At 44.9% G+C, this 19,771-nt stretch overlaps 93 non-coding genes across 93 annotated transcripts; all 93 read left to right on the top strand.

The window, feature by feature from the left end:
* The first annotated feature begins 33 nt into the window (after window positions 1–33).
* On the top strand, window positions 34–144 carry trnal-uaa (transfer RNA leucine (anticodon UAA)). Its single transcript has 2 exons — window positions 34–71; window positions 99–144. It is a non-coding gene; the product is annotated as a tRNA-Leu (tRNA).
* Window positions 145–243: 99 nt separating this feature from the next.
* trnal-uaa (transfer RNA leucine (anticodon UAA)) lies at window positions 244–354 on the top strand. The gene is made up of 2 exons: window positions 244–281; window positions 309–354. It is a non-coding gene; the product is annotated as a tRNA-Leu (tRNA).
* Window positions 355–453: 99 nt separating this feature from the next.
* Window positions 454–564, top strand: trnal-caa (transfer RNA leucine (anticodon CAA)). The gene is made up of 2 exons: window positions 454–491; window positions 519–564. It is a non-coding gene; the product is annotated as a tRNA-Leu (tRNA).
* A 99-nt stretch (window positions 565–663) lies between these two features.
* On the top strand, window positions 664–774 carry trnal-caa (transfer RNA leucine (anticodon CAA)). Its single transcript has 2 exons — window positions 664–701; window positions 729–774. It is a non-coding gene; the product is annotated as a tRNA-Leu (tRNA).
* Window positions 775–873: 99 nt separating this feature from the next.
* trnal-caa (transfer RNA leucine (anticodon CAA)) lies at window positions 874–983 on the top strand. Its single transcript has 2 exons — window positions 874–911; window positions 938–983. It is a non-coding gene; the product is annotated as a tRNA-Leu (tRNA).
* A 99-nt stretch (window positions 984–1,082) lies between these two features.
* Window positions 1,083–1,193, top strand: trnal-uaa (transfer RNA leucine (anticodon UAA)). The gene is made up of 2 exons: window positions 1,083–1,120; window positions 1,148–1,193. It is a non-coding gene; the product is annotated as a tRNA-Leu (tRNA).
* A 99-nt stretch (window positions 1,194–1,292) lies between these two features.
* Window positions 1,293–1,403, top strand: trnal-caa (transfer RNA leucine (anticodon CAA)). Its single transcript has 2 exons — window positions 1,293–1,330; window positions 1,358–1,403. It is a non-coding gene; the product is annotated as a tRNA-Leu (tRNA).
* Window positions 1,404–1,502: 99 nt separating this feature from the next.
* On the top strand, window positions 1,503–1,613 carry trnal-uaa (transfer RNA leucine (anticodon UAA)). Its single transcript has 2 exons — window positions 1,503–1,540; window positions 1,568–1,613. It is a non-coding gene; the product is annotated as a tRNA-Leu (tRNA).
* A 99-nt stretch (window positions 1,614–1,712) lies between these two features.
* trnal-caa (transfer RNA leucine (anticodon CAA)) lies at window positions 1,713–1,823 on the top strand. Its single transcript has 2 exons — window positions 1,713–1,750; window positions 1,778–1,823. It is a non-coding gene; the product is annotated as a tRNA-Leu (tRNA).
* Window positions 1,824–1,922: 99 nt separating this feature from the next.
* Window positions 1,923–2,032, top strand: trnal-caa (transfer RNA leucine (anticodon CAA)). Its single transcript has 2 exons — window positions 1,923–1,960; window positions 1,987–2,032. It is a non-coding gene; the product is annotated as a tRNA-Leu (tRNA).
* Window positions 2,033–2,131: 99 nt separating this feature from the next.
* trnal-caa (transfer RNA leucine (anticodon CAA)) lies at window positions 2,132–2,242 on the top strand. Its single transcript has 2 exons — window positions 2,132–2,169; window positions 2,197–2,242. It is a non-coding gene; the product is annotated as a tRNA-Leu (tRNA).
* Window positions 2,243–2,341: 99 nt separating this feature from the next.
* trnal-uaa (transfer RNA leucine (anticodon UAA)) lies at window positions 2,342–2,452 on the top strand. Its single transcript has 2 exons — window positions 2,342–2,379; window positions 2,407–2,452. It is a non-coding gene; the product is annotated as a tRNA-Leu (tRNA).
* A 99-nt stretch (window positions 2,453–2,551) lies between these two features.
* On the top strand, window positions 2,552–2,662 carry trnal-caa (transfer RNA leucine (anticodon CAA)). Its single transcript has 2 exons — window positions 2,552–2,589; window positions 2,617–2,662. It is a non-coding gene; the product is annotated as a tRNA-Leu (tRNA).
* Window positions 2,663–2,761: 99 nt separating this feature from the next.
* On the top strand, window positions 2,762–2,872 carry trnal-caa (transfer RNA leucine (anticodon CAA)). Its single transcript has 2 exons — window positions 2,762–2,799; window positions 2,827–2,872. It is a non-coding gene; the product is annotated as a tRNA-Leu (tRNA).
* Window positions 2,873–3,005: 133 nt separating this feature from the next.
* trnal-aag (transfer RNA leucine (anticodon AAG)) lies at window positions 3,006–3,116 on the top strand. Its single transcript has 2 exons — window positions 3,006–3,043; window positions 3,071–3,116. It is a non-coding gene; the product is annotated as a tRNA-Leu (tRNA).
* Window positions 3,117–3,215: 99 nt separating this feature from the next.
* Window positions 3,216–3,326, top strand: trnal-uaa (transfer RNA leucine (anticodon UAA)). Its single transcript has 2 exons — window positions 3,216–3,253; window positions 3,281–3,326. It is a non-coding gene; the product is annotated as a tRNA-Leu (tRNA).
* Window positions 3,327–3,425: 99 nt separating this feature from the next.
* Window positions 3,426–3,536, top strand: trnal-uaa (transfer RNA leucine (anticodon UAA)). Its single transcript has 2 exons — window positions 3,426–3,463; window positions 3,491–3,536. It is a non-coding gene; the product is annotated as a tRNA-Leu (tRNA).
* Window positions 3,537–3,669: 133 nt separating this feature from the next.
* trnal-uaa (transfer RNA leucine (anticodon UAA)) lies at window positions 3,670–3,780 on the top strand. The gene is made up of 2 exons: window positions 3,670–3,707; window positions 3,735–3,780. It is a non-coding gene; the product is annotated as a tRNA-Leu (tRNA).
* Window positions 3,781–3,879: 99 nt separating this feature from the next.
* Window positions 3,880–3,990, top strand: trnal-uaa (transfer RNA leucine (anticodon UAA)). Its single transcript has 2 exons — window positions 3,880–3,917; window positions 3,945–3,990. It is a non-coding gene; the product is annotated as a tRNA-Leu (tRNA).
* A 99-nt stretch (window positions 3,991–4,089) lies between these two features.
* On the top strand, window positions 4,090–4,200 carry trnal-caa (transfer RNA leucine (anticodon CAA)). The gene is made up of 2 exons: window positions 4,090–4,127; window positions 4,155–4,200. It is a non-coding gene; the product is annotated as a tRNA-Leu (tRNA).
* Window positions 4,201–4,299: 99 nt separating this feature from the next.
* Window positions 4,300–4,410, top strand: trnal-caa (transfer RNA leucine (anticodon CAA)). The gene is made up of 2 exons: window positions 4,300–4,337; window positions 4,365–4,410. It is a non-coding gene; the product is annotated as a tRNA-Leu (tRNA).
* Window positions 4,411–4,509: 99 nt separating this feature from the next.
* On the top strand, window positions 4,510–4,620 carry trnal-uaa (transfer RNA leucine (anticodon UAA)). Its single transcript has 2 exons — window positions 4,510–4,547; window positions 4,575–4,620. It is a non-coding gene; the product is annotated as a tRNA-Leu (tRNA).
* Window positions 4,621–4,719: 99 nt separating this feature from the next.
* Window positions 4,720–4,830, top strand: trnal-caa (transfer RNA leucine (anticodon CAA)). Its single transcript has 2 exons — window positions 4,720–4,757; window positions 4,785–4,830. It is a non-coding gene; the product is annotated as a tRNA-Leu (tRNA).
* Window positions 4,831–4,963: 133 nt separating this feature from the next.
* On the top strand, window positions 4,964–5,074 carry trnal-uaa (transfer RNA leucine (anticodon UAA)). The gene is made up of 2 exons: window positions 4,964–5,001; window positions 5,029–5,074. It is a non-coding gene; the product is annotated as a tRNA-Leu (tRNA).
* A 99-nt stretch (window positions 5,075–5,173) lies between these two features.
* On the top strand, window positions 5,174–5,284 carry trnal-uaa (transfer RNA leucine (anticodon UAA)). The gene is made up of 2 exons: window positions 5,174–5,211; window positions 5,239–5,284. It is a non-coding gene; the product is annotated as a tRNA-Leu (tRNA).
* A 99-nt stretch (window positions 5,285–5,383) lies between these two features.
* trnal-uaa (transfer RNA leucine (anticodon UAA)) lies at window positions 5,384–5,494 on the top strand. Its single transcript has 2 exons — window positions 5,384–5,421; window positions 5,449–5,494. It is a non-coding gene; the product is annotated as a tRNA-Leu (tRNA).
* Window positions 5,495–5,593: 99 nt separating this feature from the next.
* trnal-caa (transfer RNA leucine (anticodon CAA)) lies at window positions 5,594–5,704 on the top strand. Its single transcript has 2 exons — window positions 5,594–5,631; window positions 5,659–5,704. It is a non-coding gene; the product is annotated as a tRNA-Leu (tRNA).
* Window positions 5,705–5,803: 99 nt separating this feature from the next.
* Window positions 5,804–5,914, top strand: trnal-caa (transfer RNA leucine (anticodon CAA)). Its single transcript has 2 exons — window positions 5,804–5,841; window positions 5,869–5,914. It is a non-coding gene; the product is annotated as a tRNA-Leu (tRNA).
* Window positions 5,915–6,013: 99 nt separating this feature from the next.
* On the top strand, window positions 6,014–6,123 carry trnal-caa (transfer RNA leucine (anticodon CAA)). Its single transcript has 2 exons — window positions 6,014–6,051; window positions 6,078–6,123. It is a non-coding gene; the product is annotated as a tRNA-Leu (tRNA).
* A 99-nt stretch (window positions 6,124–6,222) lies between these two features.
* On the top strand, window positions 6,223–6,333 carry trnal-caa (transfer RNA leucine (anticodon CAA)). The gene is made up of 2 exons: window positions 6,223–6,260; window positions 6,288–6,333. It is a non-coding gene; the product is annotated as a tRNA-Leu (tRNA).
* Window positions 6,334–6,466: 133 nt separating this feature from the next.
* On the top strand, window positions 6,467–6,577 carry trnal-uaa (transfer RNA leucine (anticodon UAA)). The gene is made up of 2 exons: window positions 6,467–6,504; window positions 6,532–6,577. It is a non-coding gene; the product is annotated as a tRNA-Leu (tRNA).
* A 99-nt stretch (window positions 6,578–6,676) lies between these two features.
* Window positions 6,677–6,787, top strand: trnal-caa (transfer RNA leucine (anticodon CAA)). Its single transcript has 2 exons — window positions 6,677–6,714; window positions 6,742–6,787. It is a non-coding gene; the product is annotated as a tRNA-Leu (tRNA).
* A 99-nt stretch (window positions 6,788–6,886) lies between these two features.
* Window positions 6,887–6,997, top strand: trnal-cag (transfer RNA leucine (anticodon CAG)). The gene is made up of 2 exons: window positions 6,887–6,924; window positions 6,952–6,997. It is a non-coding gene; the product is annotated as a tRNA-Leu (tRNA).
* Window positions 6,998–7,096: 99 nt separating this feature from the next.
* Window positions 7,097–7,207, top strand: trnal-aag (transfer RNA leucine (anticodon AAG)). Its single transcript has 2 exons — window positions 7,097–7,134; window positions 7,162–7,207. It is a non-coding gene; the product is annotated as a tRNA-Leu (tRNA).
* A 99-nt stretch (window positions 7,208–7,306) lies between these two features.
* trnal-caa (transfer RNA leucine (anticodon CAA)) lies at window positions 7,307–7,417 on the top strand. Its single transcript has 2 exons — window positions 7,307–7,344; window positions 7,372–7,417. It is a non-coding gene; the product is annotated as a tRNA-Leu (tRNA).
* Window positions 7,418–7,516: 99 nt separating this feature from the next.
* On the top strand, window positions 7,517–7,626 carry trnal-caa (transfer RNA leucine (anticodon CAA)). The gene is made up of 2 exons: window positions 7,517–7,554; window positions 7,581–7,626. It is a non-coding gene; the product is annotated as a tRNA-Leu (tRNA).
* A 99-nt stretch (window positions 7,627–7,725) lies between these two features.
* Window positions 7,726–7,836, top strand: trnal-uaa (transfer RNA leucine (anticodon UAA)). Its single transcript has 2 exons — window positions 7,726–7,763; window positions 7,791–7,836. It is a non-coding gene; the product is annotated as a tRNA-Leu (tRNA).
* A 99-nt stretch (window positions 7,837–7,935) lies between these two features.
* On the top strand, window positions 7,936–8,046 carry trnal-uaa (transfer RNA leucine (anticodon UAA)). Its single transcript has 2 exons — window positions 7,936–7,973; window positions 8,001–8,046. It is a non-coding gene; the product is annotated as a tRNA-Leu (tRNA).
* A 99-nt stretch (window positions 8,047–8,145) lies between these two features.
* Window positions 8,146–8,256, top strand: trnal-uaa (transfer RNA leucine (anticodon UAA)). The gene is made up of 2 exons: window positions 8,146–8,183; window positions 8,211–8,256. It is a non-coding gene; the product is annotated as a tRNA-Leu (tRNA).
* Window positions 8,257–8,355: 99 nt separating this feature from the next.
* trnal-caa (transfer RNA leucine (anticodon CAA)) lies at window positions 8,356–8,466 on the top strand. Its single transcript has 2 exons — window positions 8,356–8,393; window positions 8,421–8,466. It is a non-coding gene; the product is annotated as a tRNA-Leu (tRNA).
* Window positions 8,467–8,565: 99 nt separating this feature from the next.
* Window positions 8,566–8,676, top strand: trnal-caa (transfer RNA leucine (anticodon CAA)). The gene is made up of 2 exons: window positions 8,566–8,603; window positions 8,631–8,676. It is a non-coding gene; the product is annotated as a tRNA-Leu (tRNA).
* A 99-nt stretch (window positions 8,677–8,775) lies between these two features.
* Window positions 8,776–8,886, top strand: trnal-uaa (transfer RNA leucine (anticodon UAA)). Its single transcript has 2 exons — window positions 8,776–8,813; window positions 8,841–8,886. It is a non-coding gene; the product is annotated as a tRNA-Leu (tRNA).
* A 99-nt stretch (window positions 8,887–8,985) lies between these two features.
* On the top strand, window positions 8,986–9,096 carry trnal-caa (transfer RNA leucine (anticodon CAA)). The gene is made up of 2 exons: window positions 8,986–9,023; window positions 9,051–9,096. It is a non-coding gene; the product is annotated as a tRNA-Leu (tRNA).
* Window positions 9,097–9,195: 99 nt separating this feature from the next.
* trnal-caa (transfer RNA leucine (anticodon CAA)) lies at window positions 9,196–9,306 on the top strand. The gene is made up of 2 exons: window positions 9,196–9,233; window positions 9,261–9,306. It is a non-coding gene; the product is annotated as a tRNA-Leu (tRNA).
* Window positions 9,307–9,405: 99 nt separating this feature from the next.
* Window positions 9,406–9,516, top strand: trnal-caa (transfer RNA leucine (anticodon CAA)). The gene is made up of 2 exons: window positions 9,406–9,443; window positions 9,471–9,516. It is a non-coding gene; the product is annotated as a tRNA-Leu (tRNA).
* Window positions 9,517–9,615: 99 nt separating this feature from the next.
* trnal-caa (transfer RNA leucine (anticodon CAA)) lies at window positions 9,616–9,726 on the top strand. The gene is made up of 2 exons: window positions 9,616–9,653; window positions 9,681–9,726. It is a non-coding gene; the product is annotated as a tRNA-Leu (tRNA).
* A 99-nt stretch (window positions 9,727–9,825) lies between these two features.
* trnal-uaa (transfer RNA leucine (anticodon UAA)) lies at window positions 9,826–9,936 on the top strand. The gene is made up of 2 exons: window positions 9,826–9,863; window positions 9,891–9,936. It is a non-coding gene; the product is annotated as a tRNA-Leu (tRNA).
* A 99-nt stretch (window positions 9,937–10,035) lies between these two features.
* On the top strand, window positions 10,036–10,146 carry trnal-uaa (transfer RNA leucine (anticodon UAA)). Its single transcript has 2 exons — window positions 10,036–10,073; window positions 10,101–10,146. It is a non-coding gene; the product is annotated as a tRNA-Leu (tRNA).
* A 99-nt stretch (window positions 10,147–10,245) lies between these two features.
* trnal-uaa (transfer RNA leucine (anticodon UAA)) lies at window positions 10,246–10,356 on the top strand. Its single transcript has 2 exons — window positions 10,246–10,283; window positions 10,311–10,356. It is a non-coding gene; the product is annotated as a tRNA-Leu (tRNA).
* A 99-nt stretch (window positions 10,357–10,455) lies between these two features.
* trnal-caa (transfer RNA leucine (anticodon CAA)) lies at window positions 10,456–10,566 on the top strand. The gene is made up of 2 exons: window positions 10,456–10,493; window positions 10,521–10,566. It is a non-coding gene; the product is annotated as a tRNA-Leu (tRNA).
* Window positions 10,567–10,665: 99 nt separating this feature from the next.
* trnal-caa (transfer RNA leucine (anticodon CAA)) lies at window positions 10,666–10,776 on the top strand. The gene is made up of 2 exons: window positions 10,666–10,703; window positions 10,731–10,776. It is a non-coding gene; the product is annotated as a tRNA-Leu (tRNA).
* Window positions 10,777–10,875: 99 nt separating this feature from the next.
* trnal-aag (transfer RNA leucine (anticodon AAG)) lies at window positions 10,876–10,985 on the top strand. Its single transcript has 2 exons — window positions 10,876–10,913; window positions 10,940–10,985. It is a non-coding gene; the product is annotated as a tRNA-Leu (tRNA).
* Window positions 10,986–11,084: 99 nt separating this feature from the next.
* Window positions 11,085–11,195, top strand: trnal-uaa (transfer RNA leucine (anticodon UAA)). The gene is made up of 2 exons: window positions 11,085–11,122; window positions 11,150–11,195. It is a non-coding gene; the product is annotated as a tRNA-Leu (tRNA).
* Window positions 11,196–11,294: 99 nt separating this feature from the next.
* Window positions 11,295–11,405, top strand: trnal-caa (transfer RNA leucine (anticodon CAA)). Its single transcript has 2 exons — window positions 11,295–11,332; window positions 11,360–11,405. It is a non-coding gene; the product is annotated as a tRNA-Leu (tRNA).
* A 99-nt stretch (window positions 11,406–11,504) lies between these two features.
* Window positions 11,505–11,615, top strand: trnal-caa (transfer RNA leucine (anticodon CAA)). Its single transcript has 2 exons — window positions 11,505–11,542; window positions 11,570–11,615. It is a non-coding gene; the product is annotated as a tRNA-Leu (tRNA).
* Window positions 11,616–11,714: 99 nt separating this feature from the next.
* Window positions 11,715–11,825, top strand: trnal-caa (transfer RNA leucine (anticodon CAA)). Its single transcript has 2 exons — window positions 11,715–11,752; window positions 11,780–11,825. It is a non-coding gene; the product is annotated as a tRNA-Leu (tRNA).
* A 99-nt stretch (window positions 11,826–11,924) lies between these two features.
* Window positions 11,925–12,034, top strand: trnal-caa (transfer RNA leucine (anticodon CAA)). Its single transcript has 2 exons — window positions 11,925–11,962; window positions 11,989–12,034. It is a non-coding gene; the product is annotated as a tRNA-Leu (tRNA).
* A 99-nt stretch (window positions 12,035–12,133) lies between these two features.
* trnal-caa (transfer RNA leucine (anticodon CAA)) lies at window positions 12,134–12,244 on the top strand. Its single transcript has 2 exons — window positions 12,134–12,171; window positions 12,199–12,244. It is a non-coding gene; the product is annotated as a tRNA-Leu (tRNA).
* Window positions 12,245–12,343: 99 nt separating this feature from the next.
* On the top strand, window positions 12,344–12,454 carry trnal-uaa (transfer RNA leucine (anticodon UAA)). The gene is made up of 2 exons: window positions 12,344–12,381; window positions 12,409–12,454. It is a non-coding gene; the product is annotated as a tRNA-Leu (tRNA).
* A 99-nt stretch (window positions 12,455–12,553) lies between these two features.
* Window positions 12,554–12,664, top strand: trnal-caa (transfer RNA leucine (anticodon CAA)). The gene is made up of 2 exons: window positions 12,554–12,591; window positions 12,619–12,664. It is a non-coding gene; the product is annotated as a tRNA-Leu (tRNA).
* Window positions 12,665–12,763: 99 nt separating this feature from the next.
* trnal-caa (transfer RNA leucine (anticodon CAA)) lies at window positions 12,764–12,874 on the top strand. Its single transcript has 2 exons — window positions 12,764–12,801; window positions 12,829–12,874. It is a non-coding gene; the product is annotated as a tRNA-Leu (tRNA).
* Window positions 12,875–13,007: 133 nt separating this feature from the next.
* trnal-caa (transfer RNA leucine (anticodon CAA)) lies at window positions 13,008–13,118 on the top strand. Its single transcript has 2 exons — window positions 13,008–13,045; window positions 13,073–13,118. It is a non-coding gene; the product is annotated as a tRNA-Leu (tRNA).
* A 99-nt stretch (window positions 13,119–13,217) lies between these two features.
* Window positions 13,218–13,328, top strand: trnal-caa (transfer RNA leucine (anticodon CAA)). The gene is made up of 2 exons: window positions 13,218–13,255; window positions 13,283–13,328. It is a non-coding gene; the product is annotated as a tRNA-Leu (tRNA).
* Window positions 13,329–13,427: 99 nt separating this feature from the next.
* On the top strand, window positions 13,428–13,538 carry trnal-caa (transfer RNA leucine (anticodon CAA)). Its single transcript has 2 exons — window positions 13,428–13,465; window positions 13,493–13,538. It is a non-coding gene; the product is annotated as a tRNA-Leu (tRNA).
* Window positions 13,539–13,637: 99 nt separating this feature from the next.
* Window positions 13,638–13,748, top strand: trnal-caa (transfer RNA leucine (anticodon CAA)). The gene is made up of 2 exons: window positions 13,638–13,675; window positions 13,703–13,748. It is a non-coding gene; the product is annotated as a tRNA-Leu (tRNA).
* A 99-nt stretch (window positions 13,749–13,847) lies between these two features.
* trnal-aag (transfer RNA leucine (anticodon AAG)) lies at window positions 13,848–13,958 on the top strand. Its single transcript has 2 exons — window positions 13,848–13,885; window positions 13,913–13,958. It is a non-coding gene; the product is annotated as a tRNA-Leu (tRNA).
* Window positions 13,959–14,057: 99 nt separating this feature from the next.
* Window positions 14,058–14,168, top strand: trnal-uaa (transfer RNA leucine (anticodon UAA)). The gene is made up of 2 exons: window positions 14,058–14,095; window positions 14,123–14,168. It is a non-coding gene; the product is annotated as a tRNA-Leu (tRNA).
* Window positions 14,169–14,267: 99 nt separating this feature from the next.
* trnal-caa (transfer RNA leucine (anticodon CAA)) lies at window positions 14,268–14,378 on the top strand. The gene is made up of 2 exons: window positions 14,268–14,305; window positions 14,333–14,378. It is a non-coding gene; the product is annotated as a tRNA-Leu (tRNA).
* Window positions 14,379–14,477: 99 nt separating this feature from the next.
* Window positions 14,478–14,588, top strand: trnal-uaa (transfer RNA leucine (anticodon UAA)). The gene is made up of 2 exons: window positions 14,478–14,515; window positions 14,543–14,588. It is a non-coding gene; the product is annotated as a tRNA-Leu (tRNA).
* A 99-nt stretch (window positions 14,589–14,687) lies between these two features.
* trnal-uaa (transfer RNA leucine (anticodon UAA)) lies at window positions 14,688–14,798 on the top strand. The gene is made up of 2 exons: window positions 14,688–14,725; window positions 14,753–14,798. It is a non-coding gene; the product is annotated as a tRNA-Leu (tRNA).
* A 99-nt stretch (window positions 14,799–14,897) lies between these two features.
* trnal-caa (transfer RNA leucine (anticodon CAA)) lies at window positions 14,898–15,008 on the top strand. The gene is made up of 2 exons: window positions 14,898–14,935; window positions 14,963–15,008. It is a non-coding gene; the product is annotated as a tRNA-Leu (tRNA).
* Window positions 15,009–15,141: 133 nt separating this feature from the next.
* On the top strand, window positions 15,142–15,252 carry trnal-uaa (transfer RNA leucine (anticodon UAA)). Its single transcript has 2 exons — window positions 15,142–15,179; window positions 15,207–15,252. It is a non-coding gene; the product is annotated as a tRNA-Leu (tRNA).
* A 99-nt stretch (window positions 15,253–15,351) lies between these two features.
* Window positions 15,352–15,462, top strand: trnal-uaa (transfer RNA leucine (anticodon UAA)). The gene is made up of 2 exons: window positions 15,352–15,389; window positions 15,417–15,462. It is a non-coding gene; the product is annotated as a tRNA-Leu (tRNA).
* Window positions 15,463–15,561: 99 nt separating this feature from the next.
* trnal-uaa (transfer RNA leucine (anticodon UAA)) lies at window positions 15,562–15,672 on the top strand. Its single transcript has 2 exons — window positions 15,562–15,599; window positions 15,627–15,672. It is a non-coding gene; the product is annotated as a tRNA-Leu (tRNA).
* A 99-nt stretch (window positions 15,673–15,771) lies between these two features.
* trnal-caa (transfer RNA leucine (anticodon CAA)) lies at window positions 15,772–15,882 on the top strand. Its single transcript has 2 exons — window positions 15,772–15,809; window positions 15,837–15,882. It is a non-coding gene; the product is annotated as a tRNA-Leu (tRNA).
* Window positions 15,883–15,981: 99 nt separating this feature from the next.
* Window positions 15,982–16,092, top strand: trnal-caa (transfer RNA leucine (anticodon CAA)). The gene is made up of 2 exons: window positions 15,982–16,019; window positions 16,047–16,092. It is a non-coding gene; the product is annotated as a tRNA-Leu (tRNA).
* Window positions 16,093–16,191: 99 nt separating this feature from the next.
* On the top strand, window positions 16,192–16,302 carry trnal-uaa (transfer RNA leucine (anticodon UAA)). Its single transcript has 2 exons — window positions 16,192–16,229; window positions 16,257–16,302. It is a non-coding gene; the product is annotated as a tRNA-Leu (tRNA).
* Window positions 16,303–16,401: 99 nt separating this feature from the next.
* Window positions 16,402–16,512, top strand: trnal-caa (transfer RNA leucine (anticodon CAA)). The gene is made up of 2 exons: window positions 16,402–16,439; window positions 16,467–16,512. It is a non-coding gene; the product is annotated as a tRNA-Leu (tRNA).
* A 99-nt stretch (window positions 16,513–16,611) lies between these two features.
* On the top strand, window positions 16,612–16,722 carry trnal-uaa (transfer RNA leucine (anticodon UAA)). The gene is made up of 2 exons: window positions 16,612–16,649; window positions 16,677–16,722. It is a non-coding gene; the product is annotated as a tRNA-Leu (tRNA).
* Window positions 16,723–16,821: 99 nt separating this feature from the next.
* Window positions 16,822–16,932, top strand: trnal-uaa (transfer RNA leucine (anticodon UAA)). The gene is made up of 2 exons: window positions 16,822–16,859; window positions 16,887–16,932. It is a non-coding gene; the product is annotated as a tRNA-Leu (tRNA).
* Window positions 16,933–17,031: 99 nt separating this feature from the next.
* trnal-caa (transfer RNA leucine (anticodon CAA)) lies at window positions 17,032–17,142 on the top strand. The gene is made up of 2 exons: window positions 17,032–17,069; window positions 17,097–17,142. It is a non-coding gene; the product is annotated as a tRNA-Leu (tRNA).
* Window positions 17,143–17,241: 99 nt separating this feature from the next.
* On the top strand, window positions 17,242–17,351 carry trnal-caa (transfer RNA leucine (anticodon CAA)). Its single transcript has 2 exons — window positions 17,242–17,279; window positions 17,306–17,351. It is a non-coding gene; the product is annotated as a tRNA-Leu (tRNA).
* A 99-nt stretch (window positions 17,352–17,450) lies between these two features.
* On the top strand, window positions 17,451–17,561 carry trnal-caa (transfer RNA leucine (anticodon CAA)). Its single transcript has 2 exons — window positions 17,451–17,488; window positions 17,516–17,561. It is a non-coding gene; the product is annotated as a tRNA-Leu (tRNA).
* Window positions 17,562–17,660: 99 nt separating this feature from the next.
* trnal-caa (transfer RNA leucine (anticodon CAA)) lies at window positions 17,661–17,771 on the top strand. Its single transcript has 2 exons — window positions 17,661–17,698; window positions 17,726–17,771. It is a non-coding gene; the product is annotated as a tRNA-Leu (tRNA).
* A 99-nt stretch (window positions 17,772–17,870) lies between these two features.
* Window positions 17,871–17,981, top strand: trnal-caa (transfer RNA leucine (anticodon CAA)). The gene is made up of 2 exons: window positions 17,871–17,908; window positions 17,936–17,981. It is a non-coding gene; the product is annotated as a tRNA-Leu (tRNA).
* Window positions 17,982–18,080: 99 nt separating this feature from the next.
* Window positions 18,081–18,191, top strand: trnal-caa (transfer RNA leucine (anticodon CAA)). The gene is made up of 2 exons: window positions 18,081–18,118; window positions 18,146–18,191. It is a non-coding gene; the product is annotated as a tRNA-Leu (tRNA).
* Window positions 18,192–18,324: 133 nt separating this feature from the next.
* On the top strand, window positions 18,325–18,435 carry trnal-uaa (transfer RNA leucine (anticodon UAA)). Its single transcript has 2 exons — window positions 18,325–18,362; window positions 18,390–18,435. It is a non-coding gene; the product is annotated as a tRNA-Leu (tRNA).
* A 99-nt stretch (window positions 18,436–18,534) lies between these two features.
* On the top strand, window positions 18,535–18,645 carry trnal-caa (transfer RNA leucine (anticodon CAA)). Its single transcript has 2 exons — window positions 18,535–18,572; window positions 18,600–18,645. It is a non-coding gene; the product is annotated as a tRNA-Leu (tRNA).
* Window positions 18,646–18,744: 99 nt separating this feature from the next.
* On the top strand, window positions 18,745–18,855 carry trnal-caa (transfer RNA leucine (anticodon CAA)). The gene is made up of 2 exons: window positions 18,745–18,782; window positions 18,810–18,855. It is a non-coding gene; the product is annotated as a tRNA-Leu (tRNA).
* Window positions 18,856–18,954: 99 nt separating this feature from the next.
* trnal-caa (transfer RNA leucine (anticodon CAA)) lies at window positions 18,955–19,065 on the top strand. Its single transcript has 2 exons — window positions 18,955–18,992; window positions 19,020–19,065. It is a non-coding gene; the product is annotated as a tRNA-Leu (tRNA).
* Window positions 19,066–19,164: 99 nt separating this feature from the next.
* On the top strand, window positions 19,165–19,275 carry trnal-caa (transfer RNA leucine (anticodon CAA)). Its single transcript has 2 exons — window positions 19,165–19,202; window positions 19,230–19,275. It is a non-coding gene; the product is annotated as a tRNA-Leu (tRNA).
* A 99-nt stretch (window positions 19,276–19,374) lies between these two features.
* Window positions 19,375–19,485, top strand: trnal-caa (transfer RNA leucine (anticodon CAA)). Its single transcript has 2 exons — window positions 19,375–19,412; window positions 19,440–19,485. It is a non-coding gene; the product is annotated as a tRNA-Leu (tRNA).
* Window positions 19,486–19,584: 99 nt separating this feature from the next.
* On the top strand, window positions 19,585–19,695 carry trnal-uaa (transfer RNA leucine (anticodon UAA)). Its single transcript has 2 exons — window positions 19,585–19,622; window positions 19,650–19,695. It is a non-coding gene; the product is annotated as a tRNA-Leu (tRNA).
* Window positions 19,696–19,771: the final 76 nt, after the last annotated feature.

Here is a 19,771-nt window from a genome sequence, read left to right as displayed (position 1 = left end):
GGCAGAAAACGTTTGTCTTTGCTTTATTTGTGTGTCAGGATGGCCGAGTGGTCTAAGGCGCCAGACTTAAGGTTCGGCTCTGTATGCAGTAAAGAGACTTCTGGTCTCCAATTGGAGTCGTGGGTTCGAACCCCACTTCTGACATGTCTTTACCGTTTTATAATCCCCTTTGGACACTAAATTATTTTGACTCGCTAACTTTTTCAAGGTGGACGAAAACGTTTGTCTTTCCTTTATTTGTGTGTCAGGATGGCCGAGTGGTCTAAGGCGCCAGACTTAAGGTTCGGCTCTGTATGCAGTAAAGAGACTTCTGGTCTCCAATTGGAGTCGTGGGTTCGAACCCCACTTCTGACATGTCTTTACCGTTTTATAATCCACTTTGGACCCTAAATTATTTTGACTCGCTAACTTTTTCAAGGTGTCAGAAAACGTTTGTCTTTCCTTTGTTTGTTTGTCAGGATGGCCGAGTGGTCTAAGGCGCCAGACTCAAGGTTTGACTCCTTCTTCAGGAAAGAGGCTTCTGGTCTCCAATTGGAGGCGTGGGTTCGAACCCCACTTCTGACATGTCTTTACCGTTTTATAATCCACTTTGGACCCTAAATTATTTTGACTCGCTAACTTTTTCAAGGTGGCAGAAAACGTTTGTCTTTGCTTTATTTGTGTGTCAGGATGGCCGAGTGGTCTAAGGCGCCAGACTCAAGGTTTGACTCCTTCTTCAGTAAAGAGGCTTCTGGTCTCCAATTGGAGGCGTGGGTTCGAACCCCACTTCTGACATGTCTTTACCGTTTTATAGTCCACTTTGGACACTAATTTATTTTGACTCGCTAACTTTTTCAAGGTGGCAGAAAACGTTTGTCTTTGCTTTATTTGTGTGTCAGGATGGCCGAGTGGTCTAAGGCGCCAGACTCAAGGTTTACTCCTTTCTCAGGAAAGAGGCTTCTGGTCTCCAATTGGAGGCGTGGGTTCGAACCCCACTTCTGACATGTCTTTACCGTTTTATAATCCCCTTTGGACACTAAATTATTTTGACTCGCTAACTTTTTCAAGGTGGACGAAAACGTTTGTCTTTGCTTTATTTGTGTGTCAGGATGGCCGAGTGGTCTAAGGCGCCAGACTTAAGGTTCGGCTCAGTATGCAGTAAAGAGACTTCTGGTCTCCAATTGGAGTCGTGGGTTCGAACCCCACTTCTGACATATCTTTACCGTTTTATAATCCACTTTGGACCCTAAATTATTTTGACTCGCTAACTTTTTCAAGGTGGCAGAAAACGTTTGTCTTTCCTTTGTTTGTGTGTCAGGATGGCCGAGTGGTCTAAGGCGCTAGACTCAAGGTTTGACTCCTTCTTCAGGAAAGAGGCTTCTGGTCTCCAATTGGAGGCGTGGGTTCGAACCCCACTTCTGACATGTCTTTACCGTTTTATAGTCCACTTTGGACACTAATTTATTTTGACTCGCTAACTTTTTCAAGGTGGCAGAAAACGTTTGTCTTTCCTTTGTTTGTGTGTCAGGATGGCCGAGTGGTCTAAGGCGCCAGACTCAAGGTTTGACTCCTTCTTCAGGAAAGAGGCTTCTGGTCTCCAATTGGAGGTGTCGGTTCGAACCCCACTTCTGACATGTCTTTACCGTTTTAAAATCCACTTTGGACCCTAAATTATTTTGACTCGCTAACTTTTTCAAGGTGGCAGAAAACGTTTGTCTTTGCTTTATTTGTGTGTCAGGATGGCCGAGTGGTCTAAGGCGCCAGACTCAAGGTTTGACTCCTTCTTCAGTAAAGAGGCTTCTGGTCTCCAATTGGAGGCGTGGGTTCGAACCCCACTTCTGACATGTCTTTACCGTTTTATAGTCCACTTTGGACACTAATTTATTTTGACTCGCTAACTTTTTCAAGGTGGCAGAAAACGTTTGTCTTTGCTTTATTTGTGTGTCAGGATGGCCGAGTGGTCTAAGGCGCCAGACTCAAGGTTTACTCCTTTCTCAGGAAAGAGGCTTCTGGTCTCCAATTGGAGGCGTGGGTTCGAACCCCACTTCTGACATGTCTTTACCGTTTTATAATCCCCTTTGGACACTAAATTATTTTGACTCGCTAACTTTTTCAAGGTGGACGAAAACGTTTGTCTTTCCTTTATTTGTGTGTCAGGATGGCCGAGTGGTCTAAGGCGCCAGACTCAAGGTTTGACTCCTTCTTCAGTAAAGAGGCTTCTGGTCTCCAATTGGAGGCGTGGGTTCGAACCCCACTTCTGACATGTCTTTACCGTTTTATAATCCCCTTTGGACACTAAATTATTTTGACTCGCTAACTTTTTCAAGGTGGACGAAAACGTTTGTCTTTCCTTTATTTGTGTGTCAGGATGGCCGAGTGGTCTAAGGCGCCAGACTTAAGGTTCGGCTCTGTATGCAGTAAAGAGACTTCTGGTCTCCAATTGGAGTCGTGGGTTCGAACCCCACTTCTGACATGTCTTTACCGTTTTATAATCCACTTTGGACCCTAAATTATTTTGACTCGCTAACTTTTTCAAGGTGGCAGAAAACGTTTGTCTTTCCTTTGTTTGTGTGTCAGGATGGCCGAGTGGTCTAAGGCGCCAGACTCAAGGTTTGACTCCTTCTTCAGGAAAGAGGCTTCTGGTCTCCAATTGGAGGCGTGGGTTCGAACCCCACTTCTGACATGTCTTTACCGTTTTATAGTCCACTTTGGACACTAATTTATTTTGACTCGCTAACTTTTTCAAGGTGGCAGAAAACGTTTCTCTTTGCTTTATTTGTGTGTCAGGATGGCCGAGTGGTCTAAGGCGCCAGACTCAAGGTTTGACTCCTTTCTCAGGAAAGAGGCTTCTGGTCTCCAATTGGAGGCGTGGGTTCGAACCCCACTTCTGACATGTCTTTACCGTTTTATAATCCACTTTGGACCCTAAATTATTTTGACTCGCTAACTTTTTCAAGGTGGCAGAAAACGTTTGTCTTTGCTTTATTTGTGTGTCAGGATGGCCGAGTGGTCTAAGGCGTTTGTGTGTCAGGATGGCCGAGTGGTCTAAGGCGCCAGACTTAAGGTTCGGCTCTGTATGCAGTAAAGAGACTTCTGGTCTCCAATTGGAGTCGTGGGTTCGAACCCCACTTCTGACATGTCTTTACCGTTTTATAATCCCCTTTGGACACTAAATTATTTTGACTCGCTAACTTTTTCAAGGTGGCCGAAAACGTTTGTCTTTCGTTTATTTGTGTGTCAGGATGGCCGAGTGGTCTAAGGCGCCAGACTTAAGGTTCGGCTCTGTATGCAGTAAAGAGACTTCTGGTCTCCAATTGGAGTCGTGGGTTCGAACCCCACTTCTGACATGTCTTTACCGTTTTATAATCCACTTTGGACCCTAAATTATTTTGACTCGCTAACTTTTTCAAGGTGGCAGAAAACGTTTGTCTTTCCTTTGTTTGTGTGTCAGGATGGCCGAGTGGTCTAAGGCGCCAGACTCAAGGTTTGACTCCTTCTTCTGGAAAGAGGCTTCTGGTCTCCAATTGGAGGCGTGGGTTCGAATCCCACTTCTGACATGTCTTTACCGTTTTATAATCCCCTTTGGACACTAAATTATTTTGACTCTTTAACTTTTTCAAGGTGGCCGAAAACGTTTGTCTTTGCTTTATTTGTGTGTCAGGATGGCCGAGTGGTCTAAGGCGTTTGTGTGTCAGGATGGCCGAGTGGTCTAAGGCGCCAGACTTAAGGTTCGGCTCTGTATGCAGTAAAGAGACTTCTGGTCTCCAATTGGAGTCGTGGGTTCGAACCCCACTTCTGACATGTCTTTACCGTTTTATAATCCCCTTTGGACACTAAATTATTTTGACTCGCTAACTTTTTCAAGGTGGCCCAAAACGTTTGTCTTTCCTTTATTTGTGTGTCAGGATGGCCGAGTGGTCTAAGGCGCCAGACTTAAGGTTCGGCTCTGTATGCAGTAAAGAGACTTCTGGTCTCCAATTGGAGGCGTGGGTTCGAACCCCACTTCTGACATGTCTTTACCGTTTTATAATCCACTTTGGACCCTAAATTATTTTGACTCGCTAACTTTTTCAAGGTGGCAGAAAACGTTTGTCTTTCCTTTGTTTGTGTGTCAGGATGGCCGAGTGGTCTAAGGCGCCAGACTCAAGGTTTGACTCCTTCTTCAGGAAAGAGGCTTCTGGTCTCCAATTGGAGGCGTGGGTTCGAACCCCACTTCTGACATGTCTTTACCGTTTTATAGTCCACTTTGGACACTAATTTATTTTGACTCGCTAACTTTTTCAAGGTGGCAGAAAACGTTTGTCTTTGCTTTATTTGTGTGTCAGGATGGCCGAGTGGTCTAAGGCGCCAGACTCAAGGTTTGACTCCTTTCTCAGGAAAGAGGCTTCTGGTCTCCAATTGGAGGCGTGGGTTCGAACCCCACTTCTGACATGTCTTTAACGTTTTATGATCCACTTTGGACACTAAATTATTTTGACTCGCTAACTTTTTCAAGGTGGCAGAAAACGTTTGTCTTTCCTTTGTTTGTGTGTCAGGATGGCCGAGTGGTCTAAGGCGCCAGACTCAAGGATTGACTCCTTCTTCAGGAAAGAGGCTTCTGGTCTCCAATTGGAGGCGTGGGTTCGAACCCCACTTCTGACATGTCTTTACCGTTTTATAGTCCACTTTGGACACTAATTTATTTTGACTCGCTAACTTTTTAAAGGTGGCAGAAAACGTTTGTCTTTGCTTTATTTGTGTGTCAGGATGGCCGAGTGGTCTAAGGCGCCAGACTCAAGGTTTGACTCCTTTCTCAGGAAAGAGGCTTCTGGTCTCCAATTGGAGGCGTGGGTTCGAACCCCACTTCTGACATGTCTTTACCGTTTTATAATCCACTTTGGACCCTAAATTATTTTGACTCGCTAACTTTTTCAAGGTGGCAGAAAACGTTTGTCTTTGCTTTATTTGTGTGTCAGGATGGCCGAGTGGTCTAAGGCGTTTGTGTGTCAGGATGGCCGAGTGGTCTAAGGCGCCAGACTTAAGGTTCGGCTCTGTATGCAGTAAAGAGACTTCTGGTCTCCAATTGGAGTCGTGGGTTCGAACCCCACTTCTGACATGTCTTTACCGTTTTATAATCCCCTTTGGACACTAAATTATTTTGACTCTTTAACTTTTTCAAGGTGGCCGAAAACGTTTGTCTTTCCTTTATTTGTGTGTCAGGATGGCCGAGTGGTCTAAGGCGCCAGACTTAAGGTTCGGCTCTGTATGCAGTAAAGAGACTTCTGGTCTCCAATTGGAGTCGTGGGTTCGAACACCACTTCTGACATGTCTTTACCGTTTTATAATCCACTTTGGACCCTAAATTATTTTGACTCGCTAACTTTTTCAAGGTGGCAGAAAACGTTTGTCTTTCCTTTGTTTGTGTGTCAGGATGGCCGAGTGGTCTAAGGCGCCAGACTCAAGGTTTGACTCCTTCTTCTGGAAAGAGGCTTCTGGTCTCCAATTGGAGGCGTGGGTTCGAACCCCACTTCTGACATGTCTTTACCGTTTTGTAGTCCACTTTGGACACTAATTTATTTTGACTCGCTAACTTTTTCAAGGTGGCAGAAAACGTTTGTCTTTCCTTTGTTTGTGTGTCAGGATGGCCGAGTGGTCTAAGGCGCCAGACTCAAGGTTTGACTCCTTCTTCAGGAAAGAGGCTTCTGGTCTCCAATTGGAGGCGTGGGTTCGAACCCCACTTCTGACATGTCTTTACCGTTTTAAAATCCACTTTGGACCCTAAATTATTTTGACTCGCTAACTTTTTCAAGGTGGCAGAAAACGTTTGTCTTTGCTTTATTTGTGTGTCAGGATGGCCGAGTGGTCTAAGGCGCCAGACTCAAGGTTTGACTCCTTCTTCAGTAAAGAGGCTTCTGGTCTCCAATTGGAGGCGTGGGTTCGAACCCCACTTCTGACATGTCTTTACCGTTTTATAGTCCACTTTGGACACTAATTTATTTTGACTCGCTAACTTTTTCAAGGTGGCAGAAAACGTTTGTCTTTGCTTTATTTGTGTGTCAGGATGGCCGAGTGGTCTAAGGCGCCAGACTCAAGGTTTACTCCTTTCTCAGGAAAGAGGCTTCTGGTCTCCAATTGGAGGCGTGGGTTCGAACCCCACTTCTGACATGTCTTTACCGTTTTATAATCCCCTTTGGACACTAAATTATTTTGACTCGCTAACTTTTTCAAGGTGGCAGAAAACGTTTGTCTTTGCTTTATTTGTGTGTCAGGATGGCCGAGTGGTCTAAGGCGCCAGACTCAAGGTTTGACTCCTTTCTCAGGAAAGAGGCTTCTGGTCTCCAATTGGAGGCGTGGGTTCGAACCCCACTTCTGACATGTCTTTACCGTTTTATAATCCACTTTGGACCCTAAATTATTTTGACTCGCTAACTTTTTCAAGGTGGCAGAAAACGTTTGTCTTTGCTTTATTTGTGTGTCAGGATGGCCGAGTGGTCTAAGGCGTTTGTGTGTCAGGATGGCCGAGTGGTCTAAGGCGCCAGACTTAAGGTTCGGCTCTGTATGCAGTAAAGAGACTTCTGGTCTCCAATTGGAGTCGTGGGTTCGAACCCCACTTCTGACATGTCTTTACCGTTTTATAATCCCCTTTGGACACTAAATTATTTTGACTCTTTAACTTTTTCAAGGTGGCCGAAAACGTTTGTCTTTCCTTTATTTGTGTGTCAGGATGGCCGAGTGGTCTAAGGCGCCAGACTTAAGGTTCGGCTCTGTATGCAGTAAAGAGACTTCTGGTCTCCAATTGGAGTCGTGGGTTCGAACACCACTTCTGACATGTCTTTACCGTTTTATAATCCACTTTGGACCCTAAATTATTTTGACTCGCTAACTTTTTCAAGGTGGCAGAAAACGTTTGTCTTTCCTTTGTTTGTGTGTCAGGATGGCCGAGTGGTCTAAGGCGCCAGACTCAAGGTTTGACTCCTTCTTCTGGAAAGAGGCTTCTGGTCTCCAATTGGAGGCGTGGGTTCGAACCCCACTTCTGACATGTCTTTACCGTTTTGTAGTCCACTTTGGACACTAATTTATTTTGACTCGCTAACTTTTTCAAGGTGGCAGAAAACGTTTGTCTTTCCTTTGTTTGTGTGTCAGGATGGCCGAGTGGTCTAAGGCGCCAGACTCAAGGTTTGACTCCTTCTTCAGGAAAGAGGCTTCTGGTCTCCAATTGGAGGCGTGGGTTCGAACCCCACTTCTGACATGTCTTTACCGTTTTAAAATCCACTTTGGACCCTAAATTATTTTGACTCGCTAACTTTTTCAAGGTGGCAGAAAACGTTTGTCTTTGCTTTATTTGTGTGTCAGGATGGCCGAGTGGTCTAAGGCGCCAGACTCAAGGTTTGACTCCTTCTTCAGTAAAGAGGCTTCTGGTCTCCAATTGGAGGCGTGGGTTCGAACCCCACTTCTGACATGTCTTTACCGTTTTATAGTCCACTTTGGACACTAATTTATTTTGACTCGCTAACTTTTTCAAGGTGGCAGAAAACGTTTGTCTTTGCTTTATTTGTGTGTCAGGATGGCCGAGTGGTCTAAGGCGCCAGACTCAAGGTTTACTCCTTTCTCAGGAAAGAGGCTTCTGGTCTCCAATTGGAGGCGTGGGTTCGAACCCCACTTCTGACATGTCTTTACCGTTTTATAATCCCCTTTGGACACTAAATTATTTTGACTCGCTAACTTTTTCAAGGTGGCCCAAAACGTTTGTCTTTCCTTTATTTGTGTGTCAGGATGGCCGAGTGGTCTAAGGCGCCAGACTTAAGGTTCGGCTCTGTATGCAGTAAAGAGACTTCTGGTCTCCAATTGGAGTCGTGGGTTCGAACCCCACTTCTGACATGTCTTTACCGTTTTATAATCCACTTTGGACCCTAAATTATTTTGACTCGCTAACTTTTTCAAGGTGGCAGAAAACGTTTGTCTTTCCTTTGTTTGTGTGTCAGGATGGCCGAGTGGTCTAAGGCGCCAGACTTAAGGTTCCGCTCTGTATGCAGTAAAGAGACTTCTGGTCTCCAAATGGAGTCGTGGGTTCGAACCCCACTTCTGACAAGTCTTTACCGTTTTATAATCCACTTTGGACACTAAATTATTTTGACTGGCTAACTTTTTCAAGGTGGCAGAAAACGTTTGTCTTTGCTTTATTTGTGTGTCAGGATGGCCGAGTGGTCTAAGGCGCCAGACTCAAGGTTTGACTCCTTCTTCAGGAAAGAGGCTTCTGGTCTCCAATTGGAGGTGTGGGTTCGAACGCAACTTCTGACATGTCTTTACCGTTTTATAATCCACTTTAGACACTAAATTATTTTGACTCGCTAACTTTTTCAAGGTGGCAGAAAACGTTTGTCTTTCCTTTATTTGTGTGTCAGGATGGCCGAGTGGTCTAAGGCGCCAGACTCAAGGTTTGACTCCTTCTTCAGGAAAGAGGCTTCTGGTCTCCAATTGGAGGCGTGGGTTCGAACCCCACTTCTGACATGTCTTTACCGTTTTATAGTCCACTTTGGACACTAATTTATTTTGACTCGCTAACTTTTTCAAGGTGGCAGAAAACGTTTGTCTTTCCTTTGTTTGTGTGTCAGGATGGCCGAGTGGTCTAAGGCGCCAGACTCAAGGTTTGACACCTTCTTCAGGAAAGAGGCTTCTGGTCTCCAATTGGAGGCGTGGGTTCGAACCCCACTTCTGACATGTCTTTACCGTTTTATAGTCCACTTTGGACACTAATTTATTTTGACTCGCTAACTTTTTCAAGGTGGCAGAAAACGTTTGTCTTTCCTTTATTTGTGTGTCAGGATGGCCGAGTGGTCTAAGGCGCCAGACTCAAGGTTTGACTCCTTCTTCAGGAAAGAGGCTTCTGGTCTCCAATTGGAGGCGTGGGTTCGAACCCCACTTCTGACATGTCTTTACCGTTTTATAGTCCACTTTGGACACTAATTTATTTTGACTCGCTAACTTTTTCAAGGTGGCAGAAAACGTTTGTCTTTCCTTTGTTTGTGTGTCAGGATGGCCGAGTGGTCTAAGGCGCCAGACTCAAGGTTTGACACCTTCTTCAGGAAAGAGGCTTCTGGTCTCCAATTGGAGGCGTGGGTTCGAACCCCATTTCTGACATGTCTATACCGTTTTATAGTCCACTTTGGACACTCATTTATTTTGACTCGCTAACTTTTTCAAGGTGGCAGAAAACGTTTGTCTTTGCTTTATTTGTGTGTCAGGATGGCCGAGTGGTCTAAGGCGCCAGACTCAAGGTTTGACTCCTTCTTCAGTAAAGAGGCTTCTGGTCTCCAATTGGAGGCGTGGGTTCGAACCCCACTTCTGACATGTCTTTACCGTTTTATAGTCCACTTTGGACACTAATTTATTTTGACTCGCTAACTTTTTCAAGGTGGCAGAAAACGTTTGTCTTTGCTTTATTTGTGTGTCAGGATGGCCGAGTGGTCTAAGGCGCCAGACTCAAGGTTTGACTCCTTTCTCAGGAAAGAGACTTCTGGTCTCCAATTGGAGTCGTGGGTTCGAACCCCACTTCTGACATGTCTTTACCGTTTTATAGTCCACTTTGGACACTAATTTATTTTGACTCGCTAACTTTTTCAAGGTGGCAGAAAACGTTTGTCTTTGCTTTATTTGTGTGTCAGGATGGCCGAGTGGTCTAAGGAGCCAGACTCAAGGTTTGACTCCTTTCTCAGGAAAGAGGCTTCTGGTCTCCAATTGGAGGCGTGGGTTCGAACCCCACTTCTGACATGTCTTTAACGTTTTATGATCCACTTTGGACACTTAATTATTTTGACTCGCTAACTTTTTCAAGGTGTCAGAAAATTTTTGTCTTTCTTTTGTTTGTGTGTCAGGATGGCCGAGTGGTCTAAGGCGCCAGACTTAAGGATCGGCTCTGTATGCAGTAAAGAGACTTCTGGTCTCCAATTGGAGTTGTGGGTTCGAACCCCACTTCTGACATGTCTTTACCGTTCTATAGTCCACTTTGGACACTAAATTATTTTGACTCGCTAACTTTTTCAAGGTGGCAGAAAACGTTTGTCTTTGCTTTATTTGTGTGTCAGGATGGCCGAGTGGTCTAAGGCGCCAGACTTAAGGTTCGGCTCTGTATGCAGTAAAGAGACTTCTGGTCTCCAATTGGAGTCGTGGGTTCGAACCCCACTTCTGACATGTCTTTACCGTTTTATAATCCCCTTTGGACACTAAATTATTTTGACTCGCTAACTTTTTCAAGGTGGACGAAAACGTTTGTCTTTCCTTTATTTGTGTGTCAGGATGGCCGAGTGGTCTAAGGCGCCAGACTTAAGGTTCGGCTCTGTATGCAGTAAAGAGACTTCTGGTCTCCAATTGGAGTCGTGGGTTCGAACCCCACTTCTGACATGTCTTTACCGTTTTATAATCCACTTTGGACCCTAAATTATTTTGACTCGCTAACTTTTTCAAGGTGGCAGAAAACGTTTGTCTTTCCTTTGTTTGTTTGTCAGGATGGCCGAGTGGTCTAAGGCGCCAGACTCAAGGTTTGACTCCTTCTTCAGGAAAGAGGCTTCTGGTCTCCAATTGGAGGCGTGGGTTCGAACCCCACTTCTGACATGTCTTTACCGTTTTATAATCCACTTTGGACCCTAAATTATTTTGACTCGCTAACTTTTTCAAGGTGGCAGAAAACGTTTGTCTTTGCTTTATTTGTGTGTCAGGATGGCCGAGTGGTCTAAGGCGCCAGACTCAAGGTTTGACTCCTTCTTCAGTAAAGAGGCTTCTGGTCTCCAATTGGAGGCGTGGGTTCGAACCCCACTTCTGACATGTCTTTACCGTTTTATAGTCCACTTTGGACACTAATTTATTTTGACTCGCTAACTTTTTCAAGGTGGCAGAAAACGTTTGTCTTTGCTTTATTTGTGTGTCAGGATGGCCGAGTGGTCTAAGGCGCCAGACTCAAGGTTTACTCCTTTCTCAGGAAAGAGGCTTCTGGTCTCCAATTGGAGGCGTGGGTTCGAACCCCACTTCTGACATGTCTTTACCGTTTTATAATCCCCTTTGGACACTAAATTATTTTGACTCGCTAACTTTTTCAAGGTGGACGAAAACGTTTGTCTTTGCTTTATTTGTGTGTCAGGATGGCCGAGTGGTCTAAGGCGCCAGACTTAAGGTTCGGCTCTGTATGCAGTAAAGAGACTTCTGGTCTCCAATTGGAGTCGTGGGTTCGAACCCCACTTCTGACATGTCTTTACCGTTTTATAATCCACTTTGGACCCTAAATTATTTTGACTCGCTAACTTTTTCAAGGTGGCAGAAAACGTTTGTCTTTCCTTTGTTTGTGTGTCAGGATGGCCGAGTGGTCTAAGGCGCTAGACTCAAGGTTTGACTCCTTCTTCAGGAAAGAGGCTTCTGGTCTCCAATTGGAGGCGTGGGTTCGAACCCCACTTCTGACATGTCTTTACCGTTTTATAGTCCACTTTGGACACTAATTTATTTTGACTCGCTAACTTTTTCAAGGTGGCAGAAAACGTTTGTCTTTCCTTTGTTTGTGTGTCAGGATGGCCGAGTGGTCTAAGGCGCCAGACTCAAGGTTTGACTCCTTCTTCAGGAAAGAGGCTTCTGGTCTCCAATTGGAGGTGTGGGTTCGAACCCCACTTCTGACATGTCTTTACCGTTTTAAAATCCACTTTGGACCCTAAATTATTTTGACTCGCTAACTTTTTCAAGGTGGCAGAAAACGTTTGTCTTTGCTTTATTTGTGTGTCAGGATGGCCGAGTGGTCTAAGGCGCCAGACTCAAGGTTTGACTCCTTCTTCAGTAAAGAGGCTTCTGGTCTCCAATTGGAGGCGTGGGTTCGAACCCCACTTCTGACATGTCTTTACCGTTTTATAGTCCACTTTGGACACTAATTTATTTTGACTCGCTAACTTTTTCAAGGTGGCAGAAAACGTTTGTCTTTGCTTTATTTGTGTGTCAGGATGGCCGAGTGGTCTAAGGCGCCAGACTCAAGGTTTACTCCTTTCTCAGGAAAGAGGCTTCTGGTCTCCAATTGGAGGCGTGGGTTCGAACCCCACTTCTGACATGTCTTTACCGTTTTATAATCCCCTTTGGACACTAAATTATTTTGACTCGCTAACTTTTTCAAGGTGGACGAAAACGTTTGTCTTTCCTTTATTTGTGTGTCAGGATGGCCGAGTGGTCTAAGGCGCCAGACTCAAGGTTTGACTCCTTCTTCAGTAAAGAGGCTTCTGGTCTCCAATTGGAGGCGTGGGTTCGAACCCCACTTCTGACATGTCTTTACCGTTTTATAATCCCCTTTGGACACTAAATTATTTTGACTCGCTAACTTTTTCAAGGTGGACGAAAACGTTTGTCTTTCCTTTATTTGTGTGTCAGGATGGCCGAGTGGTCTAAGGCGCCAGACTTAAGGTTCGGCTCTGTATGCAGTAAAGAGACTTCTGGTCTCCAATTGGAGTCGTGGGTTCGAACCCCACTTCTGACATGTCTTTACCGTTTTATAATCCACTTTGGACCCTAAATTATTTTGACTCGCTAACTTTTTCAAGGTGGCAGAAAACGTTTGTCTTTCCTTTGTTTGTGTGTCAGGATGGCCGAGTGGTCTAAGGCGCCAGACTCAAGGTTTGACTCCTTCTTCAGGAAAGAGGCTTCTGGTCTCCAATTGGAGGCGTGGGTTCGAACCCCACTTCTGACATGTCTTTACCGTTTTATAGTCCACTTTGGACACTAATTTATTTTGACTCGCTAACTTTTTCAAGGTGGCAGAAAACGTTTCTCTTTGCTTTATTTGTGTGTCAGGATGGCCGAGTGGTCTAAGGCGCCAGACTCAAGGTTTGACTCCTTTCTCAGGAAAGAGGCTTCTGGTCTCCAATTGGAGGCGTGGGTTCGAACCCCACTTCTGACATGTCTTTACCGTTTTATAATCCACTTTGGACCCTAAATTATTTTGACTCGCTAACTTTTTCAAGGTGCCAGAAAACGTTTGTCTTTGCTTTATTTGTGTGTCAGGATGGCCGAGTGGTCTAAGGCGTTTGTGTGTCAGGATGGCCGAGTGGTCTAAGGCGCCAGACTTAAGGTTCGGCTCTGTATGCAGTAAAGAGACTTCTGGTCTCCAATTGGAGTCGTGGGTTCGAACCCCACTTCTGACATGTCTTTACCGTTTTATAATCCCCTTTGGACACTAAATTATTTTGACTCGCTAACTTTTTCAAGGTGGCCGAAAACGTTTGTCTTTCGTTTATTTGTGTGTCAGGATGGCCGAGTGGTCTAAGGCGCCAGACTTAAGGTTCGGCTCTGTATGCAGTAAAGAGACTTCTGGTCTCCAATTGGAGTCGTGGGTTCGAACCCCACTTCTGACATGTCTTTACCGTTTTATAATCCACTTTGGACCCTAAATTATTTTGACTCGCTAACTTTTTCAAGGTGGCAGAAAACGTTTGTCTTTCCTTTGTTTGTGTGTCAGGATGGCCGAGTGGTCTAAGGCGCCAGACTCAAGGTTTGACTCCTTCTTCTGGAAAGAGGCTTCTGGTCTCCAATTGGAGGCGTGGGTTCGAATCCCACTTCTGACATGTCTTTACCGTTTTATAGTCCACTTTGGACACTAATTTATTTTGACTCGCTAACTTTTTCAAGGTGGCAGAAAACGTTTGTCTTTCCTTTGTTTGTGTGTCAGGATGGCCGAGTGGTCTAAGGCGCCAGACTCAAGGTTTGACTCCTTCTTCAGGAAAGCGGCTTCTGGTCTCCAATTGGAGGCGTGGGTTTGAACCCCACTTCTGACATGTCTTTACCGTTTTATAGTCCACTTTGGACACTAATTTATTTTGACTCGCTAACTTTTTCAAGGTGGCAGAAAACGTTTGTCTTTGCTTTATTTGTGTGTCAGGATGGCCGAGTGGTCTAAGGCGCCAGACTCAAGGTTTGACTCCTTTCTCAGGAAAGAGGCTTCTGGTCTCCAATTGGAGGCGTGGGTTCGAACCCCACTTCTGACATGTCTTTAACGTTTTATGATCCACTTTGGACACTAAATTATTTTGACTCGCTAACTTTTTCAAGGTGTCAGAAAATTTTTGTCTTTCTTTTGTTTGTGTGTCAGGATGGCCGAGTGGTCTAAGGCGCCAGACTTAAGGATCGGCTCTGTATGCAGTAAAGAGACTTCTGGTCTCCAATTGGAGTCGTGGGTTCGAACCCCACTTCTGACATGTCTTTACCGTTTTATAGTCCACTTTGGACACTAAATTATTTTGACTCGCTAACTTTTTCAAGGTGGCAGAAAACGTTTGTCTTTGCTTTATTTGTGTGTCAGGATGGCCGAGTGGTCTAAGGCGCCAGACTTAAGGTTCGGCTCTGTATGCAGTAAAGAGACTTCTGGTCTCCAATTGGAGTCGTGGGTTCGAACCCCACTTCTGACATTTCTTTACCGTTTTATAATCCCCTTTGGACACTAAATTATTTTGACTCGCTAACTTTTTCAAGGTGGACGAAAACGTTTGTCTTTCCTTTATTTGTGTGTCAGGATGGCCGAGTGGTCTAAGGCGCCAGACTTAAGGTTCGGCTCTGTATGCAGTAAAGAGACTTCTGGTCTCCAATTGGAGTCGTGGGTTCGAACCCCACTTCTGACATGTCTTTACCGTTTTATAATCCCCTTTGGACACTAAATTATTTTGACTCGCTAACTTTTTCAAGGTGGCCGAAAACGTTTGTCTTTCCTTTATTTGTGTGTCAGGATGGCCGAGTGGTCTAAGGCGCCAGACTTAAGGTTCGGCTCTGTATGCAGTAAAGAGACTTCTGGTCTCCAATTGGAGTCGTGGGTTCGAACCCCACTTCTGACATGTCTTTACCGTTTTATAATCCACTTTGGACCCTAAATTATTTTGACTCGCTAACTTTTTCAAGGTGGCAGAAAACGTTTGTCTTTCCTTTGTTTGTGTGTCAGGATGGCCGAGTGGTCTAAGGCGCCAGACTCAAGGTTTGACTCCTTCTTCAGGAAAGAGGCTTCTGGTCTCCAATTGGAGGCGTGGGTTCGAACCCCACTTCTGACATGTCTTTACCGTTTTATAGTCCACTTTGGACACTAATTTATTTTGACTCGCTAACTTTTTCAAGGTGGCAGAAAACGTTTGTCTTTGCTTTATTTGTGTGTCAGGATGGCCGAGTGGTCTAAGGCGTTTGTGTGTCAGGATGGCCGAGTGGTCTAAGGCGCCAGACTTAAGGTTCGGCTCTGTATGCAGTAAAGAGACTTCTGGTCTCCAATTGGAGTCGTGGGTTCGAACCCCACTTCTGACATGTCTTTACCGTTTTATAATCCCCTTTGGACACTAAATTATTTTGACTCGCTAACTTTTTCAAGGTGGCCGAAAACGTTTGTCTTTCCTTTATTTGTGTGTCAGGATGGCCGAGTGGTCTAAGGCGCCAGACTTAAGGTTCGGCTCTGTATGCAGTAAAGAGACTTCTGGTCTCCAATCGGAGTCGTGGGTTCGAACCCCACTTCTGACATGTCTTTACCGTTTTATAATCCACTTTGGACCCTAAATTATTTTGACTCGCTAACTTTTTCAAGGTGGCAGAAAACGTTTGTCTTTCCTTTGTTTCTGTGTCAGGATGGCCGAGTGGTCTAAGGCGCCAGACTCAAGGTTTGACTCCTTCTTCTGGAAAGAGGCTTCTGGTCTCCAATTGGAGGCGTGGGTTCGAATCCCACTTCTGACATGTCTTTACCGTTTTATAGTCCACTTTGGACACTAATTTATTTTGACTCGCTAACTTTTTCAAGGTGGCAGAAAACGTTTGTCGTTCCTTTGTTTGTGTGTCAGGATGGCCGAGTGGTCTAAGGCGCCAGACTCAAGGTTTGACTCCTTCTTCAGGAAAGAGGCTTCTGGTCTCCAATTGGAGGCGTGGGTTTGAACCCCACTTCTGACATGTCTTTACCGTTTTATAGTCCACTTTGGACACTAATTTATTTTGACTCGCTAACTTTTTCAAGGTGGCAGAAAACGTTTGTCTTTGCTTTATTTGTGTGTCAGGATGGCCGAGTGGTCTAAGGCGCCAGACTCAAGGTTTGACTCCTTTCTCAGGAAAGAGGCTTCTGGTCTCCAATTGGAGGCGTGGGTTCGAACCCCACTTCTGACATGTCTTTAACGTTTTATGATCCACTTTGGACACTAAATTATTTTGACTCGCTAACTTTTTCAAGGTGTCAGAAAATTTTTGTCTTTCTTTTGTTTGTGTGTCAGGATGGCCGAGTGGTCTAAGGCGCCAGACTTAAGGATCGGCTCTGTATGCAGTAAAGAGACTTCTGGTCTCCAATTGGAGTCGTGGGTTCGAACCCCACTTCTGACATGTCTTTACCGTTTTATAGTCCACTTTGGACACTAAATTATTTTGACTCGCTAACTTTTTCAAGGTGGCAGAAAACGTTTGTCTTTGCTTTATTTGTGTGTCAGGATGGCCGAGTGGTCTAAGGCGCCAGACTTAAGGTTCGGCTCTGTATGCAGTAAAGAGACTTCTGGTCTCCAATTGGAGTCGTGGGTTCGAACCCCACTTCTGACATTTCTTTACCGTTTTATAATCCCCTTTGGACACTAAATTATTTTGACTCGCTAACTTTTTCAAGGTGGACGAAAACGTTTGTCTTTCCTTTATTTGTGTGTCAGGATGGCCGAGTGGTCTAAGGCGCCAGACTTAAGGTTCGGCTCTGTATGCAGTAAAGAGACTTCTGGTCTCCAATTGGAGTCGTGGGTTCGAACCCCACTTCTGACATGTCTTTACCGTTTTATAATCCCCTTTGGACACTAAATTATTTTGACTCGCTAACTTTTTCAAGGTGGCCGAAAACGTTTGTCTTTCCTTTATTTGTGTGTCAGGATGGCCGAGTGGTCTAAGGCGCCAGACTTAAGGTTCGGCTCTGTATGCAGTAAAGAGACTTCTGGTCTCCAATTGGAGTCGTGGGTTCGAACCCCACTTCTGACATGTCTTTACCGTTTTATAATCCACTTTGGACCCTAAATTATTTTGACTCGCTAACTTTTTCAAGGTGGCAGAAAACGTTTGTCTTTCCTTTGTTTGTGTGTCAGGATGGCCGAGTGGTCTAAGGCGCCAGACTCAAGGTTTGACTCCTTCTTCAGGAAAGAGGCTTCTGGTCTCCAATTGGAGGCGTGGGTTCGAACCCCACTTCTGACATGTCTATACCGTTTTATAGTCCACTTTGGACACTAATTTATTTTGACTCGCTAACTTTTTCAAGGTGGCAGAAAACGTTTGTCTTTGCTTTATTTGTGTGTCAGGATGGCCGAGTGGTCTAAGGCGCCAGACTCAAGGTTTACTCCTTTCTCAGGAAAGAGGCTTCTGGTCTCCAATTGGAGGCGTGGGTTCGAACCCCACTTCTGACATGTCTTTACCGTTTTATAATCCCCTTTGGACACTAAATTATTTTGACTCGCTAACTTTTTCAAGGTGGACGAAAACGTTTGTCTTTCCTTTATTTGTGTGTCAGGATGGCCGAGTGGTCTAAGGCGCCAGACTCAAGGTTTGACTCCTTCTTCAGTAAAGAGGCTTCTGGTCTCCAATTGGAGGCGTGGGTTCGAACCCCACTTCTGACATGTCTTTACCGTTTTATAATCCCCTTTGGACACTAAATTATTTTGACTCGCTAACTTTTTCAAGGTGGACGAAAACGTTTGTCTTTCCTTTATTTGTGTGTCAGGATGGCCGAGTGGTCTAAGGCGCCAGACTTAAGGTTCGGCTCTGTATGCAGTAAAGAGACTTCTGGTCTCCAATTGGAGTCGTGGGTTCGAACCCCACTTCTGACATGTCTTTACCGTTTTATAATCCACTTTGGACCCTAAATTATTTTGACTCGCTAACTTTTTCAAGGTGGCAGAAAACGTTTGTCTTTCCTTTGTTTGTGTGTCAGGATGGCCGAGTGGTCTAAGGCGCCAGACTCAAGGTTTGACTCCTTCTTCAGGAAAGAGGCTTCTGGTCTCCAATTGGAGGCGTGGGTTCGAACCCCACTTCTGACATGTCTTTACCGTTTTATAGTCCACTTTGGACACTAATTTATTTTGACTCGCTAACTTTTTCAAGGTGGCAGAAAACGTTTCTCTTTGCTTTATTTGTGTGTCAGGATGGCCGAGTGGTCTAAGGCGCCAGACTCAAGGTTTGACTCCTTTCTCAGGAAAGAGGCTTCTGGTCTCCAATTGGAGGCGTGGGTTCGAACCCCACTTCTGACATGTCTTTACCGTTTTATAATCCACTTTGGACCCTAAATTATTTTGACTCGCTAACTTTTTCAAGGTGCCAGAAAACGTTTGTCTTTGCTTTATTTGTGTGTCAGGATGGCCGAGTGGTCTAAGGCGTTTGTGTGTCAGGATGGCCGAGTGGTCTAAGGCGCCAGACTTAAGGTTCGGCTCTGTATGCAGTAAAGAGACTTCTGGTCTCCAATTGGAGTCGTGGGTTCGAACCCCACTTCTGACATGTCTTTACCGTTTTATAATCCCCTTTGGACACTAAATTATTTTGACTCGCTAACTTTTTCAAGGTGGCCGAAAACGTTTGTCTTTCGTTTATTTGTGTGTCAGGATGGCCGAGTGGTCTAAGGCGCCAGACTTAAGGTTCGGCTCTGTATGCAGTAAAGAGACTTCTGGTCTCCAATTGGAGTCGTGGGTTCGAACCCCACTTCTGACATGTCTTTACCGTTTTATAATCCACTTTGGACCCTAAATTATTTTGACTCGCTAACTTTTTCAAGGTGGCAGAAAACGTTTGTCTTTCCTTTGTTTGTGTGTCAGGATGGCCGAGTGGTCTAAGGCGCCAGACTCAAGGTTTGACTCCTTCTTCTGGAAAGAGGCTTCTGGTCTCCAATTGGAGGCGTGGGTTCGAATCCCACTTCTGACATGTCTTTACCGTTTTATAGTCCACTTTGGACACTAATTTATTTTGACTCGCTAACTTTTTCAAGGTGGCAGAAAACGTTTGTCTTTCCTTTGTTTGTGTGTCAGGATGGCCGAGTGGTCTAAGGCGCCAGACTCAAGGTTTGACTCCTTCTTCAGGAAAGCGGCTTCTGGTCTCCAATTGGAGGCGTGGGTTTGAACCCCACTTCTGACATGTCTTTACCGTTTTATAGTCCACTTTGGACACTAATTTATTTTGACTCGCTAACTTTTTCAAGGTGGCAGAAAACGTTTGTCTTTGCTTTATTTGTGTGTCAGGATGGCCGAGTGGTCTAAGGCGCCAGACTCAAGGTTTGACTCCTTTCTCAGGAAAGAGGCTTCTGGTCTCCAATTGGAGGCGTGGGTTCGAACCCCACTTCTGACATGTCTTTAACGTTTTATGATCCACTTTGGACACTAAATTATTTTGACTCGCTAACTTTTTCAAGGTGTCAGAAAATTTTTGTCTTTCTTTTGTTTGTGTGTCAGGATGGCCGAGTGGTCTAAGGCGCCAGACTTAAGGATCGGCTCTGTATGCAGTAAAGAGACTTCTGGTCTCCAATTGGAGTCGTGGGTTCGAACCCCACTTCTGACATGTCTTTACCGTTTTATAGTCCACTTTGGACACTAAATTATTTTGACTCGCTAACTTTTTCAAGGTGGCAGAAAACGTTTGTCTTTGCTTTATTTGTGTGTCAGGATGGCCGAGTGGTCTAAGGCGCCAGACTTAAGGTTCGGCTCTGTATGCAGTAAAGAGACTTCTGGTCTCCAATTGGAGTCGTGGGTTCGAACCCCACTTCTGACATTTCTTTACCGTTTTATAATCCCCTTTGGACACTAAATTATTTTGACTCGCTAACTTTTTCAAGGTGGACGAAAAC

The sequence above is a fragment of the Gasterosteus aculeatus genome, chromosome 4 (genome assembly GCF_964276395.1).
Source record: "Gasterosteus aculeatus chromosome 4, fGasAcu3.hap1.1, whole genome shotgun sequence".
In the NCBI taxonomy this organism is placed as follows: Eukaryota; Metazoa; Chordata; class Actinopteri; order Perciformes; family Gasterosteidae; genus Gasterosteus; species Gasterosteus aculeatus.
Note: the sequence above shows the minus strand (reverse complement) of the source record. Positions and strands in the feature narration are given on the sequence as shown.